General features: G+C 38.8%; 1 protein-coding gene across 11 annotated transcripts in view; it reads right to left on the bottom strand.

Moving 5' to 3' along the window:
- The window catches only part of LOC128858157 (DNA-binding protein Ewg), a 32,421-nt gene extending 11,375 nt beyond the window's left edge, over window positions 1-21,046 (bottom strand). For 4 of the 11 annotated variants that reach the window (XM_054094179.1, XM_054094181.1, XM_054094180.1 and 1 more), the window contains exon 1: window positions 20,787-21,042. The gene's annotated coding sequence lies outside the window, so the exon portion shown is untranslated. Of the gene's footprint in view, window positions 1-20,786 lie in introns of all 11 variants that reach the window. The other 7 variants (XM_054094183.1, XM_054094189.1, XM_054094182.1 and 4 more) reach the window with 4 other exon arrangements.
- Window positions 21,047-21,260: the final 214 nt, after the last annotated feature.

Here is a 21,260-nt window from a genome sequence, read left to right on the forward strand (position 1 = left end):
GAAGAGATCCGAGTATTTTGGACATTGTAAATTTTTTTGAAAATTAATTTTTTTAAGTATAAGTTTTTTATCTTAAAAACTGATAAGTATATTTTATCCAAAAAAAAAAATTTGTAAATACACTGAAGAGCAAAACTGTAACAAAATGTAATACTTTCTATTTCAACACATTTTTTTTTAGACATGTTTTAACAAATCAAATATTTTTTTTGCATAACTTTATTGGCATATATGTACTCTCTCTCTCAAACCGGTTTGGTGTCAATGCAACAACAACAACACTAGTAGCAAGCAATATTGCAAATAAAGACAAATGTTACAGTTTTGCACTCACTCTTAATTTTAAAATTTTCCGTTATTTTTCTCGTAATTATATATTTGGTGGATTTTTAATTATTATAAACGTGACCGTGAATAAGACAAAATGTTAAATCGGGAAGTACAACGCCAAATAATTGATTTGCTGAAGAAGGGCGAGTCTATAAGAAAAATAGCTAAAAAATTCGAAGTGAGCCACATGGATGTGCAAAGGCTGCGGAAAAATGTACCAGACGCTGTTCCCAGTAACAAAGGAGGCCGGTCAAGGAAGATAAGCGACCGCGATGCCCGCCATCTGGCAAATTTGGTAACAAGCAGCAAGGCGGTCACTCCCAAAGAAGCACTAAAGATGCTGGATATTGATGCCAGTCAGTGGACAGCCAGGCGCAGCCTGTCAAAACTGGGGCTAAAGGCAGCGGAGAAGAAAACCAAGCCAATGCTGACAAAAAGACATGTGCGGTTGAGGCGGGATTTTGTTGCGGCTCACCAAAGCTGGACAGTTGAAGATTGGGATCAGGTACGTCTTTATAAATGGATTATAAAATACCTTTTTTCATAAAATTTCAAAACGATTGCAGGTTATTTGGTCTGATGAAACCAAAATCAATCGATTTCAGTCAGATGGTCGGGCCTGGTATTGGGTTAAAGACCCAAATGCAGTCCAGCCACATCACATCAAGCAGACAGTAAAACATGGTGGTGGCTCCATTATGGTGTGGGGCTGCATTTCCAAAAATGGTGTGGGTCCTTTAGTACGAATAGACGGTATAATGCGGAAAGAGGAATACCTGGCCATATTGCAACAAAATCTGCCGGGTGTAGTGGAAAGCATGGGTCTTGCTGCTGAAAAAGTAATTTTTCAGCAAGACAATGACCCTAAGCACACCGCACATGTTGTACGAAATTGGATGCAACGCCAAAAATTTCGTAACTTGAAGTGGCCTCCACAATCACCGGACATGAACCCAATCGAAAATTTATGGAGTCATGTAAAATCGAAGCTTGCCGAATATTCAAGTCCGCCCAGTGGAGTTAATGAGCTGTGGGAGCGAACACGCGATGTATGGGATGCTATTCCGACTGACTTTGTCTTGAGGTATACACGAAGTATGCCCAATCGTATCCACGAGCTGAAAAAATCCAAAGGATATTGGACATCTTATTAATATTTATTTTATTTATTGTAAAAAATAAAAAATGGGTTGAGTGCAAAACTGTAACATTTGTCTTTATTTGCATTATTGCTTGCTACTAGTTTTGTTGTTGTTGCATTGACACCAAACCGGTTTGAGAGAGAGAGTACATACATGCCAATAAAGTTATGCAAAAAAAATATTTGATTTGTTAAAACATGTCTAAAAAAAATGTGTTGAAATAGAAAGTATTACATTTTGTTACAGTTTTGCTCTTCAGTGTATGTTTTAAAGAACAGAAAATGTTTCACTTTAAAAAACTCCATACCAAAATTTTAAAATTAAATTTGTTATTACAAGGTGACGCAAAAGTAATCATCCAATTTTATTTTTGAATAAATTTTTATTAAATAAAAGAAATGATTTTGAGTGATTTTATTTCGATCTTTCCGCGCTTGACTGTTTGTTTGCTGCAGCTGTCTAATTCACGACTGTCAAATACGATTGAGGTACCACACCATTTGCAAAAATTATAAATCTACCGATGGCGTGATTAATTTTGCGTCATTTTGTATAAATTCTATAAATCCCAAAAGTACAAAATTTTTTTACAAATTTTTTCAATTTACTTCCCAATCCTACACATAAAAAAAAATGTACGACAATGGCCCAAATACTTGGATCACCTGACATGGAATCGCTCATTAGCGGCGTGAACCTTAATTCCACGTCTATAGGCGAGATTTGCCTAGTTATCTGAGAGATCGTACTTGTGAGAATCAACTTATAGTGCTATGACTACAACTTGGGCAGGCTTTATCATAAAAAATTCTGCCCCTTTCCGCGCTAGTTCGGAGAACTGAAAATCTCCGTTTGTGGTGCAGTTTGAAGATAGCCAGCTTCGAGTGGTATTATTTGATGAAGAGATTGTTTGATTTATTTATGTATATTAAATATTTATTTATTTATTATATTGCGTTACAGTAGCAAGGTGCCTAGCGGCTGGGACTATCGGCCTGAACTGGGGAGAGTTAATATCGACTCGGCTGGAAGTCAGTTCAATGGAATTGTGCGCTATATTTAATGGCAAAGTTCATCTTTATCTTTCTACCACGCTTAAAAAGCAAGCTGTTCCAGCCCACATTCCCCATTCCCCTCAGATGCACATATCATTGGCTGTACGGATGATAAGTATAACACTGGTAATTGCAGGCAAACTGGTGCTACCAGAAGTATGTACATCGCTTTAGAGGAAGATACAAGGCATGAGTTTTTTGTATACTCACGATTTGCGGCTTGCAGACGCGATTTAGCTGCCCTATCAGAAAATCGGATAATACCAGAAAACTTAATTGTCATCATAGTGACTTCAAGGTATGCGTGGGATAAGATTTCGTCAACAATATGCAAAATGCATTAAAACACGCAGAAATGAGTGAAGCATCCGGCTACGAAGTCAGCGGCAACTAAACAGACGATACTAGACAAAGAAATGGACTTTTAAGTATGGTGCGAAGGGCAGACAGACCCAATTGGGGTGGTTTTTTTTCTGAAATAAACAATGATGTGGAAAGATTAAAGTACATGCAACTTTTAACGGATTGCATGTGGAGAGTAACTGACCTGACATCCCCCGACGATTTACTTAACGGTAGTAACGGGAGGAGATCGGTACCTAGACATTAGGAAATTTAGTTTGGGTCAAAGTGTACCACTGATGGGGTGAAGGTTTCCTCGTCGTAAAAAAATACATTCAATGAAATATACAATAATCGAATTAAATTCCATATCCTAAATGGGCCACCCTGAAAGGATTATTTTTTGTTTATTTTGCTTTTGGCAGTCAAATTGTAAATATTATTAACTTAAGTTGAGCTCAACAATGGGATTTAGGTAAAACAAAAAATTGTATGTATTTTATTCCGTCTGAAGTCATCTTCAGGATCTTACGCTACAATTTCATACCAGTACTTTCAAGCGTTGTGGGTCTCGAAGTTGTTCAGGCTTTACAAATGTTGTAGGCGTAAGAAGTAGAGAGCTCCGTACGATAACTCTCAGCGTGAAATTTACTCACAATGTTTACATTTTGCAACGAATATTTCCGTCTGTTACAGCATCTTCAACACTTCGCTCTATTAACTTCACGAACAGATTTTTTTGTTCAAAGTAAATTACCACAATTTGGGAGCGTTGCTTTGGCGTTAAACGATCCGTGGTGAGTTGCCTAATCTTAAGCTGCGATTAGTGGTGCCGTATTTGAACCATAACAGTAACCATAGTAATCAGCTGTTCTGATGAAACATATGGGCATCACTGTAAACGATTATAAGTGCCGCGCCATAACGCCGTTACCATAACCGTAGCTTCTATTGAATTTTGGGTTTTCCTCTGTGAAATACTTTACATTTGTTTTGATATTTGCGATAAAAATTTGATTATTCGAAATGGACGACGAAAAATTAATCGACTTAGTGGAAAATTATCCGTATTTTTATGACACAATGCAAATGTTGTCATTAATTATACTTCAATATCAACTGTTTATGGTTATGGCATGACTATTCGACAAATGCTGTTATGTTGCGACTTTAGTTATGGTTACGGTTATGGCGTTATGGCTATGTCACCATTAATTGCAGCTTTGCTGAACAGAAATATCAACAGCCATTCTCAGCTGTCAAACCATAGTTATCGATATCGATAGGTCTCATGCAGCTAAAAAAAACAACCCGATATAAGACCAAAATTCGAAAGTATAGAGAAGAATTTTCAGACTAAACTATCAACTAAAAAATATGAATCCGATAAGAATAAAAGTTCTTATTTTAAACACTTTTAATTTTTTCATTGCATTATAGGCCGTTTTCAAGAACATATTAGCTCAATAACAAATGTTTCTGTTCATTTGATTGTCTAGATTTTACGCAAAACTTGTAAAAAATGTAGAACGAGCTGTCTATTACATCGAACCAGAACTAAAGGTGTAGGCTCAGTGCAGTCCGGCTTTGCTTACTTGACTTCGACTGTCAATAATAAATAGAATAATACTGAAATTTATAAGATGAGGCCAAATGGCAACTTTACTTGAAGCGCTTGAAGTACGGCGAGATTTCAAATAGCTCAATGTTCTATTTGCAGCGCTTTTGACATTAGGAATTGAACGCCCCTGTTTTTCATTTAATTTGATTTCGTTTAGCTTCATTTGTGATTTTTATGTTGCAGAGAGGATCGAAGCTCAGAGCAGTGGTCAAAAAAAAAAGTTATCAACGCCCAGTAAAACAAGACGTTCTTGCGGAGATGTTTTTATGCAGTTGCACTAATTTATCTTTTGGGGCATAAGCGGCGTATGCGGCAACGCTCCAAAGGACTTGTACGGAGTTCTAATCAATATATACATACAGCAGAATTTAAACGGAAAAGTCGGCTTTATTTTTTATCAAAATCTTATGCGACTATTATTTTGACTGCAGCTACATCTAGCTATGTCTGTATGTATGTGGAAAAAAGTTACATTCAAATTTCAATTTTTAGGTATTCTCTACTTGTTAAGGCAGTTTATTTTCACTGCCTATAATTTAGTGTTAAATTTTATGCCTATTTAAAATTTGCACAGAAATAATTTTTATTTTTTTGTCTGCTAAGCGCCTACAATTGGCTTTGGTTCGTAATTTATTATTCAGCGCCGACACAAATGTATTTTTAATTTATACATACTATTTACATACATACACCATAGATAAGGGAATGAGGTCAATGCTCAGTGTGAGGAACTTCATTATATAAACATTTGCGCTTGCGTGGATTGCTTTCCCGCAAAAGCAACAACAACACCAAAGTAAGTAGAACCGATTAAAAATTTCAAAAAACACATTTTTGAACAAACAAAACACTTTACACAATTTATATTTGTACATGCACTTGTAGGCACATACACATTTAATATGTAGGTATATGTGAAGTTACATATACACGCATTGGAAGTGCATAAGTTTGTTGTTTCATATAAAGAACAATTTTACCGATCAAATCAATGAAATTACACAAAGCAAAAATAAAACAGATGCTGCTACAAAAATGTCTGTATTTGTGCATACATATACATATATATGTTACATATTTATGTATGTACATATGAGTATAATACGTACATACATATGTGCATATACGCTAGTGTACTGTATTTTGGCAGAGAATGCTAGCGGATGTAATCAACTGATTGATTAAAAGAGAATAATTTTTTTTTAATGTACACAATCGCACAATTTTTCCAAAAAATCTTACTTGAAAAGTTTCAATTGCGCACAATTTCATTTCACATTTGTTTTAACATTTTTCACAAATCTTTAACGCAAACGCACTGGCTCGACAACCAAAACTCAAAGACTTCCACACAATGACGAACCACCCCACAGACTGAGCGACGGCGCATATACGTACGGCGTGCACAAAAACGACTGGAAGAGGTGGAAAAATCAATATTGCCTTGCGTCAGCATAGGAGTCATTCGGTTGTTTGGTCGAATGGTGCTGCCGCCGTTGCCTTTGCTATTGCTGCTGATGGTGCTCTCACAAAGCGCTATTGTCGCCACTGCTGCTGCCGAAGTCGACGCAGTCCGCACTGTCGGCCAAATGAAATGCGGAGTGCACCCGCGCAACTACCAACAACTTTGCGTTCTACCACCCACCCCAATTTGTTACCCTTGAAGAGTGTAGAGACAATGGCGCATGCACTGCACCCTTAAGCTACTCGTGCAGCTGACTCCTCCACACCCTCCAAACCAGTTGGGTGTCACTTGTGTTTTAAGCTTGCGCGACACGTTGTTCGGTGGTAGGTGAGAATCGTGTACATACATACGTGAGTTTGTGTGTGTGTTCGTGCGTACATATGTATGTATGTATAACTGAAAGTGAGCGAGCAGGCCATGCAGCACTCTGGACACGAGCCAAGTACATTTGCATACAGTTTTGTGCAAAACATATGCAACTATAATACATACATTACTATTTTCATTTTTAGTCCCATTTAAGTTCTCAACCCGAAAACATTACGGAAAAATTACAATAACGATTCCTGCGCATCAAATATTACTATTTTTGTACCAAAACTGTGTAAGAGACAATTTTTAGTCAATCACAGCAAATGCAACTAATTGGTGTTGCACTACTTTGGATTTGCGACGTTTTATAAAGCTGGAAAATTTTAATTTTCTGCGGTTTTCAAATAAATTCTATACACTTATTAAACTAATAATTTCTAACAAAGGCAAAGAGCAAATGAAGGGTATTTCAAAAGACGTGCCTAGGTGTAGTGTTAAGATAAGAGATGCAAAAACTTAGATTGCTTCAGGTTTCACTATTTTTATTCAAAATACGGTTCTTAACAATTTTATGTGAAAAATTACATTTATATGTCCACCATGAAGAGATATCGATGTTGAAGGTTGTTCGAGGTTGAATAATTTGCGTTACAGTCAGATTTACCAATCCTTTTTCTATTCTGTTGTTGTTGTTGTTTTAACAGCATAGTTTGCCCTGTCAGTGTAGGTATATCATCTGTCGTCTTCGTCTAGCTCATCTAGGGGTAGGCCCAGGAAACATGCTGTTTCGACGGGTTGGGTCCAGAGGGAGAGGGGGGTTAGATGAGTCTGATTAAGGGGGCATGTGAAGAGGTGGTTAGTGTCGTGCGGGGTACCTTCACATGCCGGACATGTGTTTGGTATGTCGGGGTCAATTCTGGATAAGTAGGAGTTTAACCTGCTACAATATCCAGAACGTAATTGTGCCAATGTTACACGAGTCTCACGGGGAAGCTGGAGCTCTTCATCTGCAATGGGTGGTGGTTGGACTCCGATTACGGCATTCACGGGACGGGAATTCATGAAGGTGGTAACGGACTCCCGGTGAATGTCGTTTATTGACTGTCTGAATACTGTCCGGTCCAGTAGGTCTCGGTCAGTTTTGTCCTGGAGTTCGTCAGCGTAGTCGAGGAGGTGTCTCCTGACGTGCCTGGGAGGCGGCTCAGGCTCAAGCAGGTGTCTGCAGGGGTGAAACCTGCGGTAACACCCCAGCAGGAACTGCTTGCTGAGCAGTTTGTTGTGCTCCGCGACTGGGAGCATTTGTGCCTCGTTGTGCAGGTGTTGTATGGGTGACATTAGGAGGCACCCGGTCGCTGTCCGAATGGCGGTATTCTGACATGTCTGAAGCTTTATCCACTGCGAATCACTAGTACCAGGCGACCAGACAGGCGCAGCATAGTTTAGAACCGGCCGGCCAATTGCCTTAAATGTCGAAAGCAACAGTTCTTTGTCCTTGCCCCAAGTGCTGCCGGCCAGCGATTTGAGGACCTTGCTGCGATTTTGGACTTTAGTGGCAATTGCGGTTGTGTGCGCAGAGAAGGAGAGCAAGCTGTCAAAGGTTACACCCAAAATTTTGGGGTTATTCACAGTCGGAATTGGTGTGTCGTCGACTTTTACCTTAAGGGACAGCTTGACCTCCTTTGTCCAGGTGGTGAAAAGGGTCGCCGTGGACTTAGTGGGGGAAAGTTGGAGATTCCTCGCAGTGAAAAAGCGAGAAAGGTCGGTGAGGTAGTTGTTCACTTTGGAACACAGGCCATCGATGTCATTGCCCGACGCCATTATCGTGCAGTCGTCAGCGTATGAGATCAGGGAAACTCCCGCTGGTGGTTGGGGGAGCTTCGAGATGTAGAAGTTAAAAAGCAAGGGTGAAAGGACACCACCCTGCGGTACGCCTTGCTTAATCTTCCTCTGCTTTGACAATTGATCTCGAAAAATCACTGACGAGTGCCGACCGCTCAGGTAGTTCGCGGACCACCTCTTCAGCCCTGGCGGGAGTGCCGACTGATAAATATCATCTAGTAGCGTGGAATGGCTGACTGTATCGAAAGCCTTCTTTAGGTCCAACGCTACTAGGACAGTCCTCTCGCAGGGGCGGTTTTGGTTAAGCCCGCGATTTATCTGGGCGTTTATGGCGGTGAGTGCCGTGGTGGTGCTGTGCACTCGTCGGAATCCGTGCTGATGTGGGGCTGGGGCAAGGTGGGTCGTGAAGAGTGGGAGTAGGAGGGCTTCAAGTGTCTTCACTACTGGGGAAAGGAGAGTTATCGGCCGATAAGACTCCCCTTGGTTGGCGGGTTTCCCAGGTTTCAATAGTGGGACCACTCTCCCTGCTTTCCACTTGTCAGGGATGATGAGAGTGGCCAGAGACAAATTGAAGACCCTTGTGAGGTATCCTACTCCCAGGGGTCCCAGATGCTTCAGCATCAGCGCGTTAAGTCCGTCAGGGCCAATGGCTTTCGATGATTTCGACTTGTTGATGGTGCCCTGAACCTCATCACCGGAGAAAGTAAGTGGCGCACTGTCGTTCGTCAGTTTGTGCAGCCTTCTGGTAACACGACGTTTGGTTCTGTCGCCCGGAGGATGCAGTGTAAACAGCCGGCTAAAATAGCTCGCGCATCTCTTCGGGTCCGACGAAGTACAACCGTTGAAGGTGATAGCCACCTTGTCGTTGTGTTTCGTCGGGTTCGACAAGGACCTAACGGTGGACCAGAGCTTACTCACTCCGGAGGTGAGGTTACAAGTCTTCAGGTGCTCAACCCATTTAGTCCGCTTATGTTGATTTACCAGTTGCCGGATCTCCAAATTGAGATCCCTTATGCGGGGATCCCCGGGATCGGCCTGGCGTAGGTGGTCACGCTCGTTTGCTAAACTGGCTGCTTCTGCTGGGAAGTGGGGACGGATGTCCTTATAACATCCAGCTGGGATGAAGCGAGCCGCAGCAGCTGTGAGCACCTTGCGGAATGCGCGTTCGCCGACGCGCACATCAGTGGGGATGGGAAGAGCGGCGAAGGTGTCCTCGGTGAATTCCGTGAAGCCGGCCCAATTAGCTTTTATAAAGTTAAAATAGGACCGGTGATTCGCGGAAACGAAATCGGCAGGTCTCTCGATCGAGACGATAATGGGCAGGTGGTCTGATGCAAGCGATAGCATAGGTCGCCACGTTATGCTATTTATCAGACCCGCGCTAGCTATTGTTAGGTCAGGCGAGCTGCTACAATTGCCCACTACCCTGGTGGGGGCGTCGTCGTTCACTGTGCTGAATGTCGAGTCGTCTATCTGCTCTGCCAATTGCGGCAGGCTTGAATGCCAAAGATCGTGATGCGCATTGAAGTCACCTACAACCAATCGGTTTTCACCTCTGATGAGCGCACCTATATCAGGGTGATATCCTGCCGGGCAGCAGGTGACAGGGGGTATGTATATATTAAAAATTTCGAGCTCGGAATCGCCTGACCGGACAGCTATGCCTTGACATTCTAAGGTGCTGTCCCTGGGGTCGATTCCTTCATCGATAAGACGATACTGCACAGTGTGGTGGACTATAAACGCTAGGCCACCACCGTTGTCTCGCTCGCGATCGTGTCTGTGCACGTTATAGCCATCCCTGGTGATCAGAGATGACCTAGCGTTCAACTTTGTTTCTTGGACCGCAGCTATCTCGATACTGTGCCGGTTCATAAAGTCGACTATCTCGTCGACCTTACTCGTAAGTCCGTTGCAGTTAAACTGGAGAAGCTTGAAGCTTCTCGGTGAGGTCAGTGTAATCCGGGGGGTGAGGGACGCGTGGGGTTGTCTACGTTGGACCTGCTGTGCAATCCACTGTGGTTGTTGCGGCCTGATGGTGGTGGGCGGCCGCTCCTCCGGGGGAGGTAGTGGGTGCAGAGCTCTGCAGCAGGGGGCAACGTAGGCAGTTGTCCACTCACGGGTGGTGCGCAGGCCGGAACATCTCCGAAAATGGCACCAGCCATTGCAGGAATTGCACTGGACTGATACCAGATTCCGAGGTATTACGGTCTGACACACGGAACAGACTGTACGGGGGACCAGGAGCTGCTGGTTTGTCCCCGCACTGGGGTTGGAGCAGGAAGGGATAGGAGGGGTTAAAGGGGAGTTGTGTTGCTCCGATAGGCTCCTCACCGTGGAGGTGTGGGTTGTGGTGGCGGTTGGTAGTGCCGGCCTATCAGGGGGTGTGGTAGCCGTGGAGGCATCAGACGCCTGTTGGCGGGAGCAACACGTGGCCACATACCGTGTGGACCACTCCCTGTGCGACTTAAGGCCTGAGCAGGTCTTAAGGTGGCTCCACCCGTTGCACTTATTGCACCTAACCGAGGTGGAGTTCGGGTGGAGCCGTTGATGGCAGACGCAGCAGTAGAATACCTCTGGCCCAGGGTTGGATTCGACACCAGCCCTGAGGAGAAGTATTTGGAGCAGGTTAGCTGCGGGAGTTTGCTCCTGTGACGTAAGGGGTGGGGTGATATACGATACACTAGACAGGGCTAGTGTACTGGGGCGGCAGCCCTTGGTCGGGAATAAAAACCCGAGTCATTCCGGTAACGTAGAACCGGCTGCCATGGGAATGCCTTTTTCTATTCTCGTCAGAACCAGTTTCTTGAAATGTTTTCAGCGACCTTTGATTTGTTGAATCATTAGGTCGATTATCTACACCAAAAAAATCACGAATTTTCCGATATGTTGTTCTTAAAGATCGACCAGTTTCATAATGAAGTCTAGTACTAATTTCACAGCCGTTTATTTCGCAAGCAACAGCACTCAGCTTACCGTGAAATGTTGCTAGCAGCATTGATGAGAAGAAACATGAAATTTATGAGCATCTCCCCAGAAACAAATTGGCAAATTTTGGTAGGTTAATTATTTTGAAACAAATGCACATATATGTTATGTGACACAAATATAAAAAGGCTTTACATACACTCTTTGCGAAGGTGTTTCGCTTAAAAATGCCATATCTCTTCATATATCTTCGAGTATGCAAGCTGAGGCACTGCACTCGCGAGCGAAATGTACATTTTAAATGGGTGTGAAAAAATTTGCTGCCATCATGTTACGCGGTGTTTTCACGGCGTAAACTGAGTACTAAATACTTTGCCGTAAAGTAAATTTCACGCATATTTCACGGCAATGCAATTTGAATGGATTTCCCAGCAATTTCACGTGAAATTCGAACTTAGTACTCTGCTTAAATTTCAATAATTTTCAGGTGTTGTTCGCTTTCGTGTAAAATTGTATTGTATATCTATCTATGATACTTGAAGAAAGCAAATTTTATGCTCTTACTCTATTAAAAAAATTGCAAAAATTTGAAGAACACTATACCGCTAATATTTTAAACTTTTCTATCCCAGATCTAATTTTATGAATGAGTTCGAAAAATTATTAAAAACAGGAGTGAAATGAAATCCTGCGGTATCTATGAGAAAAATTGCCTATCTCGAATATCAATCAGTGCACCTCGTAGCCGAAAATTAAATTCAACTCAAACGTTACAAGCTACAAAAAAGCCAGCAACTCACGGATAAAAAGAAAAAAGTACGGCTTGAAAGATGTTGGCCGCACCAGCGTCAGAAAGCAGGTATGAGCTGGGCAAAAATAGTTTTCACGGATAGGAAGCCGTTTACCGCTGAACAAGGCCACAATCGTTAAAACGACAGAAACTGTTCAATAGAAATTCGGGGACTTTCGTCCGTCATTGAACATTCTGAAAATGCGCAATCTTATATTGCATGCAAAAGACTAAAAAGGTGAGCTCTTTAACACACCGTTATTCGACTCTGAGCGAATTTGACAGAATCAGCTGAGGTGTGTTTACAAAGAAACTGAGATTTTGTTGGCGATATACGAAAAATTTAACCAATGACACTTCGTTGCCATCTGAACAACGACTAATGGGACGAGTGTGTGAATTTTATGTTTGGCCGAGCTCCTCCTCCTATTTGTGGCGTGCGTCTTGATGTTGTTCCACAAAAGGGTTCCTCCTTTCAAGCCGACTCCGAACGGCAGATATTTTTATGAGGAGCTTTTTCATGGCAGAAATACACTCGTAGGTTTGCCATTGCCTGCCGAGGGGCTACCGCATTCCATCTATACTCGGCGTAAAAACAACTCAAAAGCGGTTCAAAGCTTATTTTCAAATTTCATAACATCCAAGAATGGCCACTCTACTTGCCCTGTCTGAATCCGTACAAGATAACGATAGAGCGACTGCAGCTCATAGCCCAGAATTTTGTAAAACAATTGATCTGGTGTATGCGTGCTAAGGGTGATCACTTTGAAACCGACTGAATATATACATACATACATACATAAAATAAATTTTGCTCACTTAGAAAGGCTGCATATTCTTATTGTTTTGTCGCCTATACAATACTGCGAATATGGGAGTTTAGGTTCGAATCTCCGTGCATGAAACAAAAAAAGCCTCTTCAATAGCAATGCTGAACCTCCGAGTGTATTTCTGCTATAAAAAAGGTCCTCATAAAAAACCCTCCATTTGTGGAACAATATTAAGACGCGCACCACAAATAGGAGGACACCAAATTATTTATAATATATAAACGAATGCTCGAATTTTTTTATATGGAGGAAAATACCCAACACCGGAAGCAGGAAATATTGTCAAAAATCATCGCAAGTTTTGAGCCTCTTATAACTTGCACTTAACAAAATGCAATGCACTACAAAACTGCATACTGGAAATTTTGTTGAAAATTCACCGAATTTTCATAAATTTTACGCAATGTTTGAAACTTTGCGTTATAAGTTTTTTGTTGTAATATAAACTATAGTTTTATAAAAAAATAATTGAAAATAAAAAATAAATAAATAATTAAAGCTTGTCAAAATATGGTGTAAACTTTATTTTGACATGACTGTGTATTATATATGTATATATGTACATATAAGTGACTGCAGACTACGGTTGAGTTTTGAGAATTTTTTTCGCTGAGGTGTCCCACTTTTTTTTATACAAAGTGCATAGAAGAAAGAACCTAGCACCAGTTTTTTTTACCAAAACAAAATTCCAAATATATGTATGTACATGTATGTACATATATATATAATACTACCAACTTAAAAACGAAAAATTCCAAATTGATAGAACTCGAAATTTAAATTGGTAAGTTCATAACAAGTCACAGCTGCGCCTAGATTATTTAAATTAAATTCAATCGTGTTTTTTTTATTTTTGCTACATTATCACGTTCTGTATTCTTGTTATGTATAAAAACATTAAGTTAATGAAATGTGGGAAAACCGTTAAAGAAGCAACTTCATTTCCAGTTGCATATATTTTACACAATACTATACATGCATACATACATACATGTACATGGAATAGCAATCAAACAATCACCTTATGCAACTTGCAGCATGCACATTAATATACATATACATACATTTGTACATTCATACATAAATACACGATACGTGTGTATATACAGACATACACATGTACATATATAAAAGCAAAGTTAAGTAAAATGTGCTTATTGCACAAACCCCAGCCATAGACTACTAAAAAAAATTATCTAAACGCACTCTTCTCGTGACTGCTACAGATTCCTCATTTCGGCTGTGTCTATTTAGCTTCACCAGCTTACGTTGAGAAATTTAGAAATTTTCTATTTTAAGACTTTTGAATCGAATTCAAATATCTATGAGCGTCGAGGATAAATGTATTCTTCTTGCTGGCCATCGTTGATGTTCGTGTCTGCCAGTTTCTTTGCCACTGCTCATGTGCACCGCTCCAACATATTATTTTTCATATCATAAGCAAAAATAAAAAACAAATGTTATTGTGTATATATGTGTACGTATTTATGTTCGTAGGCTTGTATGTTCGAAAAGGCGACTGAAGAGCATCTCCCACCGCGCCAACGCAATGCCGCATAGAGAAGAACCAGCCAACTCGCAGGAAGGCAAAACAGATATACAAACACCAATCCACCCATGCATACATACGTACATACATATAAATTTAGGCACGTTTATACTTTTGCATACATATACATGCATACTTACATATGTACATATGTAAGCACCGAAAAAGCGAACTAACCACGCGCAAACGAAAAATCAATATCTAGAGCACTTGCTTTTCAGCGCAGCGCTGGTTGTGTCAGCGTTAGTGCGAGCACCACAGCAAACCCATGCGCAGGGTGAATGACTGAAATGCGCTCACTTGGTCACCGACGGAGTTGGTACTTACACACATCCATACTTATGTGCCCTATTAGTAGCTTTACACTGCGCCGTTTTCCTGTCGCCACCTATTTTTTGGCTGACACAGCGCAGTACTGCATGCGTTTGCGTGGCGCGATTGGAGTTGCTTTCGACCTGAGTGTATACCATATGTATGTACGTGAAAGCGAACATATCTGCATATATAAGTATGTATAAGCGTATGTGCATTTTTAATTAGTGTTTTTGTGTTTATTTTTGCCTCTGTGCATTTCGAATTTCCAATTGGAAAACTGTACTTGATTATGAGCAGGTTTCATCCACTAGCTATTAAACAGTGATAAGGGGGTAAATAAGTGATATACAGTATACACACAAAACATAAATACGAGCCCAAATATACACACACACGCATACGAATTGGGCTGGAAGTGAACTCCATTCACACCAACGCTCTTGTACAAGGGTAGCTTGCGCTCTACGGTCTATCGTACTCTCATCGTGGAAAGTTATTTTGTGAGAATTCAACCCTTGATGGAAAAACAACTACTATAAATCTTACTGGGAGACAGAAAAGAGTCCCATGAGAAATACTAGTTTGATTAAATTAGTATTACCGAATCCTTTGAATACCAAAAAACTCATAATCTTCTTGGAAAATATTCTGAATTCGTCGAAAATGCTTAAAAGGCTCTGGGCTTTTAAAGGTATTGCTATATCAAAGCCTATTTATTATAACAACAGTGTACGTTTTACTAACCGAGACGATAAATTATTTACTTTGACTCAGCAAACCGTCAAGCAAATTTTATCAAATACGAAACTAAGGCAACGCACGAGTAAAATATCTGCAAATTACAATTTGGACTCAAATTGACTAATTGCGGTTTTCTACAAGATTCTAAAGGCGAAATCAACTGGCCTTTAAAGATATTGAACTAAGAGCTTAGTATTTTTTATTTTTTTTTATTTTTATTTGGCACTTACAACCTCTTTTGAGTGTTTGGCCGAGCTCCGCCTCCTACATATTTGTGGCATATGTCTTGATGTTGTTCAACAAATGGAGTGGCCTACACTTCTAAGCCGACTCCTGACGGCAAATGGTTTTTATGAAAAGCTTTTTCATGGCAGAAATATATTCGAAGGTTTGTCATTACCTTCCGAGGAGTGGCCGCTATTAGAAAATACTTTTTCTATCATTTTACTTCCGAATGGAAGTCACGCACACACCCATTCGGCTATGACGGCGACTAATTTAAGCCACTAAGTTTAATAAGCGCTTGAAAAAATGAAAATGCATTTAACGCACCGATAAAGTGGCTTGTAAAGTTAGGGGTTAGTTGATAAAATGGGATCATAAGTACTTTCTACTCACATAATTAAATCAATTTATCTGTTTACAATATTCGCAATATTTTTAATGCTAAAATTTGTTCGTTAATCTTTGATAAAAATATAGTTCATTGCTTAACAAAAACCTTATAAAGTTGTTATAAATCAAACTTGCAACCTTTGCCCGAAATTCAAAAAAATTTAACAAATTGTCCGTAAAATGTTCAACTTTTTATTCAGAATCTTTAGAAAACTTTGGGTATGCAGTTTTATAGCCCATTCAATTTAAGTATAAAATGTAAATCATATTGATTTTTGACAATTCTTTGTTTTTGTATACGATTTTTGACGATTGAGAATTTTCTTTCATATAAAACCCATGTTCAGGAGTCTTTTATATCATATTATATGTAAGTATGTGTGTATGTACAAATATATACATATGTATGTATACAGTACAAATATCTTCCTTCCAAACCAATATCTTGGATGCCCAAACCACTTTATTTGGGCTAGTGGCATTGTGTAGAATGAACATTAAAGATTAAACTTTCTCCGCACATCCTCTAATTTCACGCGTACTTCATCAAGAGACCTTGATTTTCTCGCAAGACTTGAAATAACTCAGGGACACCTTCGCTGTTAATGCTTTATGTTGATGTTGCGTTGTTGGAAACCACAACTAATTAGGCATTTTATATTATAACAGGCTTAAAATCCATCAATCCAATACAAGTACACTAAACACACAAACTCTTTCTACACATCATTTCAATATGTATCTTCATGCCAACTGATTTAAAATCTCCAGCTCAAAAATTGCGTTGATTTTTGAAATTTTTTTTTTCTTACGATGTTGGATGTTTTCTTCTATATATTGTAAAAAAATTTCGAGCATTCCTCATTACATGAAGAAAATGCGACAGACCGCTAATAAAAAAAAAAATTATCAAAAATTACCGTGATTTTTGACCTTCTTTAAATTTACACTTTACTATACTCAAATGTATTGGACTATAAAACTGCATACTAGAAATTTTTGTAAAAATTTGATTAAAAAGTTTTAAATTTTCAAGAAAATGGATGGATTTTTTTTATTTGCACAAGGTTTGAAACTTGTGTTTTTTGTAGAAAATTGAACTATGTTTTTAATAATAATATAATTATTAATATTTAATTATAATAATTATTATTGCTAGTTGAACAAAAATAAATAAATTCTCAAAACAAATCAATAAGTCGCTGTAATAATATACTCGTTCTTATGAACCGCACTTTATATTTGTTACTTTTGCGCTGTTCGGCTTAGCTAAGAGTCAATAAATTTTCATTAGGACTTTGTTGCACGCTGTCAATTGTCAGATTGTCCATAAATAGGCACAAAATTTAACTTAACATAGAGAAAATCCTATAATAGAGTATGCAATGCGTGCGATTACATTGTTTATTTTATTTTTTTTTTTTTTTGTTTGGCAGTAAGCTTACTAAAGTGAATTGCTGATCCTCGAATATATCACATTTTCGTAAAAGAAATGGTAGACAAATTTCAGTGGGTACGGGACACAGAACGCAGATTTTAATTTGACGGCCCAAATAATTGTCAAAATCAAATCAAACTGTTTTAAATACTTTTCAAGTTATACAAATGCTACTTTAGTGGCATTTGTCGAGCCCAACAACAAATAATTCTATTTTCTGAGTTTTGGGAATTAAGGAAGCTAAATTTTTTAATTAAAATTTTTATAAATGAATAATGTATCAATTTGCTATGACAAGATTGCTTTTCCATTTGAAAATTAGGTCCCACTATTCGGGAAAGCTCTTTTTTATTCCAGTATGTAAAATTTCATTTTGAGCAAAAATATGTATCTAGACCGTAAGGCTAATGTAATTATAAACATAAATAAAGTGAGAATGAGAATGAATTGAAAAATATTCTGTCAAAATTTCAAGTCAATCATCTCCAGGCCAGATTTCTGTTCCTACTCAACTTTAAAACGTTTTTTAGAAACTTTTTATTTTTGAAATCTCAAAATCTATTGAAACTATGCACAGCACTTCTTCACATATCATAATTCATCTAGTACTCCTTGGGGTTTTATTTTATAATTATTAATCTTGTAATAATAATATGTTCCACTTACATACATACATCAGACGTAAAACTCTTTTATTAAGCAAGAACATTTGGTTTTATTATAAAAAAAAATTCTTAAATTATGAGTCAACCCTAATGTGGCTCTAAAGTTAGTTAGCTGGGTATATCTATAAGACCATTTTCTCAAAGTCTGATAAGGCGTTTGGGTCCTGCAGGTCCAACAAGCGATTCAAGAGTTAAAACATGAAAATGAGTTTGCCATAGGTAAGATAAGAGATGAAAATAGCGAAATTGTACTGAAAAATGGGTGCGACAGAATTGGCCATTATAAAGCTAGCCGTAGAAGTTATTCGAATGACATCGTGTACGATGGTTAATAGTAAGAGTTACTTTTTCTAGGGTGTTAACTTTAAATGCCGTTTTCCATCTGCCAGTTCACTACTTATAAAGTTTATTGAGAGATAAGCTGGGAAATTCCTAACTAAAACACACGCTCGAATGCAAAAGCTTACAAAAACCACTTTAAACTTGCACCTTATTTTAATGGCAAGCAGTATGCAAAATTGCAAAAACAAAATTCATGTAAATGTTGTCGTTGTTCTAGTGACACTGTTTATATATATATATATATATATAATTGGCGTGTACACCCTTTTTGGGTGTTTGGCCGAGCTCCTCCTCCTATTTGTGGTGTGCGTCTTGATGTTGTTCCACATATGTATGTATGGAGGGACCTGCAGTTTCAAGCCGACTCCGAACGGCAGATATTTTTCTTTTTATGAGGAGCTTTTTCATGGCAGAAAAACACTCGGAGGTTTGCCATTACCTGCCGAGGGGCGACCGCTATTAGAAAAATGTTTTTCTTAATTTTGGTGTTTCACCGAGATTCGAACCAACGTTCTCTCTGTGAATTCCGAATGGTAATCACGCACCAACCCATTCGGCTACGGCGGCCGCCTAGTGACACTAGCTTTATAAATTTTCTTTGGTCAGACGCTTTTAAAGCTTTATAAACGTTTTCTGCGGAAAACGTAGAAAACGGCATAAATTCCATATAATAACTATTGTTATAATTCTAAACAAAACTCAGCTGAATTGAAACTATCGAGTATTCACGATTAGTTTTTGTTAATTCTTTCTAAAATATTCACAATGATCGAACCAACTCAGCTAACCAGATTTGGGCAAAAATTAAATTATTCTTTCAAACCATCATTCGATTATGTTATCACTGAGGGTCAGTTTTGCAGTGCTAGTTTAACTGCATGACTTTTTAATTTCAGTTTACGCAATAATAGTAAATTTGAGGGCTTAAACTTAGTTTAACTGGAAAGCGGAGGCGAAGTACGAAAAATATCGAAGTTCATGCGAATGCCTCAAATTAAAATGAGCGTCAGTATATTTCGCTACACGTAAGTAAAAATTCTCCTAGTGCATATTTTGCTTAAAGCCTACCCTAATACCCCCACATCTCCTGCTTCTACGATATTAACATCTTGTCAAACTTCTGTTTTGACTTCCTCCGGTTTTCTAATGCGGGCATCTTGCTATCTTAACATTTTAAAAATGGCAACAAGCAAATCGGATTGATATATTCACGCATACAATTGAAGCGGTGAAATGAGAATTTATAAACTATAGTTATTAAACTATGGAGTAACAGTTAAGGCAGTGATGGCAAGAAATCGTTAGGACAGATATGTTTAAAAATGAAATTTGCAATCCCTACCTGGCATTTCTGTTTTAGCGGAGCTCTTTTAACTTAATATTTATAATAGAAAGTGTAAATGTGGTGTAAGATAACATTAACTAATGAAGTGAAGCCTCTTTATTAATTGAAGTCCCAAAATCCCTCAATTAGGCTTCAAAAAGGTTAATATATGACTATAAAAAATTAGTCAAATCCTTTTTAATTTAATACCTGCAATAAACCACGAGTACATACTTTCCCTACAGGGTAAAATTAAAATATACGCACACAAACACTTGATATTTACTTGGATGTACATATGTATATACCTACGTAATTGCATACATACATGTACACATATATAGATATTTGTATTTTTCTACAGCCGGAGTTTTGGCTCTGTTTCAAACTCATGGTTATAATTCAAGTATGGCCAAAACTATAATGAATGCGAACGTTATTTGAATGGTGGGAAATTTTCGACATACAAATTAATGCGGGCCGCCATTGAGCATGCATGGATTCCGGACATTCGCAGAAGCACCAAGCGGTGTCGCGCCGGACCAAATATCAGACACAGCGCACACAGAGCAGCGCGGATAAGCATTTGCTGGCAGTATCACATTAACGGCCACTACAACAGCAACGAACGACATACGATAATACAAAATACAACATCAACGAAAATAATTGCTGACAAGGTGCAAAATTGTTTAGAATCACTGTGCAGCCAATAACAATCGTGTGCAGGCCCAGTGTCAACTAAGTAGATTCCAATTGAAGTACACAGCAAGTGTAATCGGTTATCTAACCAGAAAAATATATCACCACTGTCACACCGCGCTGCGTTTATTCCTTGTACGGGCCTAAAAGGCGCTGTGCTATAGTTGTATCCCCACCAGTGATATACATATGTTATGTATGTGCATATATACATATGTTCGTATTATATTCTTTCGACGAATATAGATTCAAAAATATTACAAACTTGAAAATCTTCACTTATCGAAGTGATTGCACTTCTTGTATACGCCAATAGAAACATTATTTAATGCCTCTGTATTAGGTTTTTGGATTTTTTATTACTCCCATTTTCTTTGGGAGCAGAGCAAACTCAGTGCGGAAAATCGAAATGTCTATCACGTCTGCGTGCAATATACGCACCTGCGTGTAAATTATGTTGACAATATATTGTGGGTTTATTCAACGTATTACATTTCAAGTCACTGCACTGCACCACGCTCACATTGTACTTAACATTTTCATAAGTTTTGGCACGATTTGCACAATTTTTTCACTTTTTCAACTAGAAAAGCCAACATTTCCGAGCAGATGAAAATTTTTATTCAGAAAATTGCCCGAAGACACGACAGAACGAACCCCACAAAAATACGCCACAGCAAGACGGGCGATTGGGGCTGTATTATATGCAGTGTTGTTGCTGCTTTTGTTGTTTGTGTATTTTATGATAATGCAGGGTGGTGGCGGGTGGTACACATAGAATACAGAACGTACATCAAGAACAGTGCTGCCAAATCATAACATTACCTTTGTAGAAAAGAAACAGGGATGTTCTATTTATGCATTTTCTTTAAAACTTTTCAATGGCAATTTGCTAGAATATTTTTTATATTGATA

Source organism: Anastrepha ludens, chromosome 3 (genome assembly GCF_028408465.1).
Source record: "Anastrepha ludens isolate Willacy chromosome 3, idAnaLude1.1, whole genome shotgun sequence".
Taxonomy (NCBI): Eukaryota; Metazoa; Arthropoda; class Insecta; order Diptera; family Tephritidae; genus Anastrepha; species Anastrepha ludens.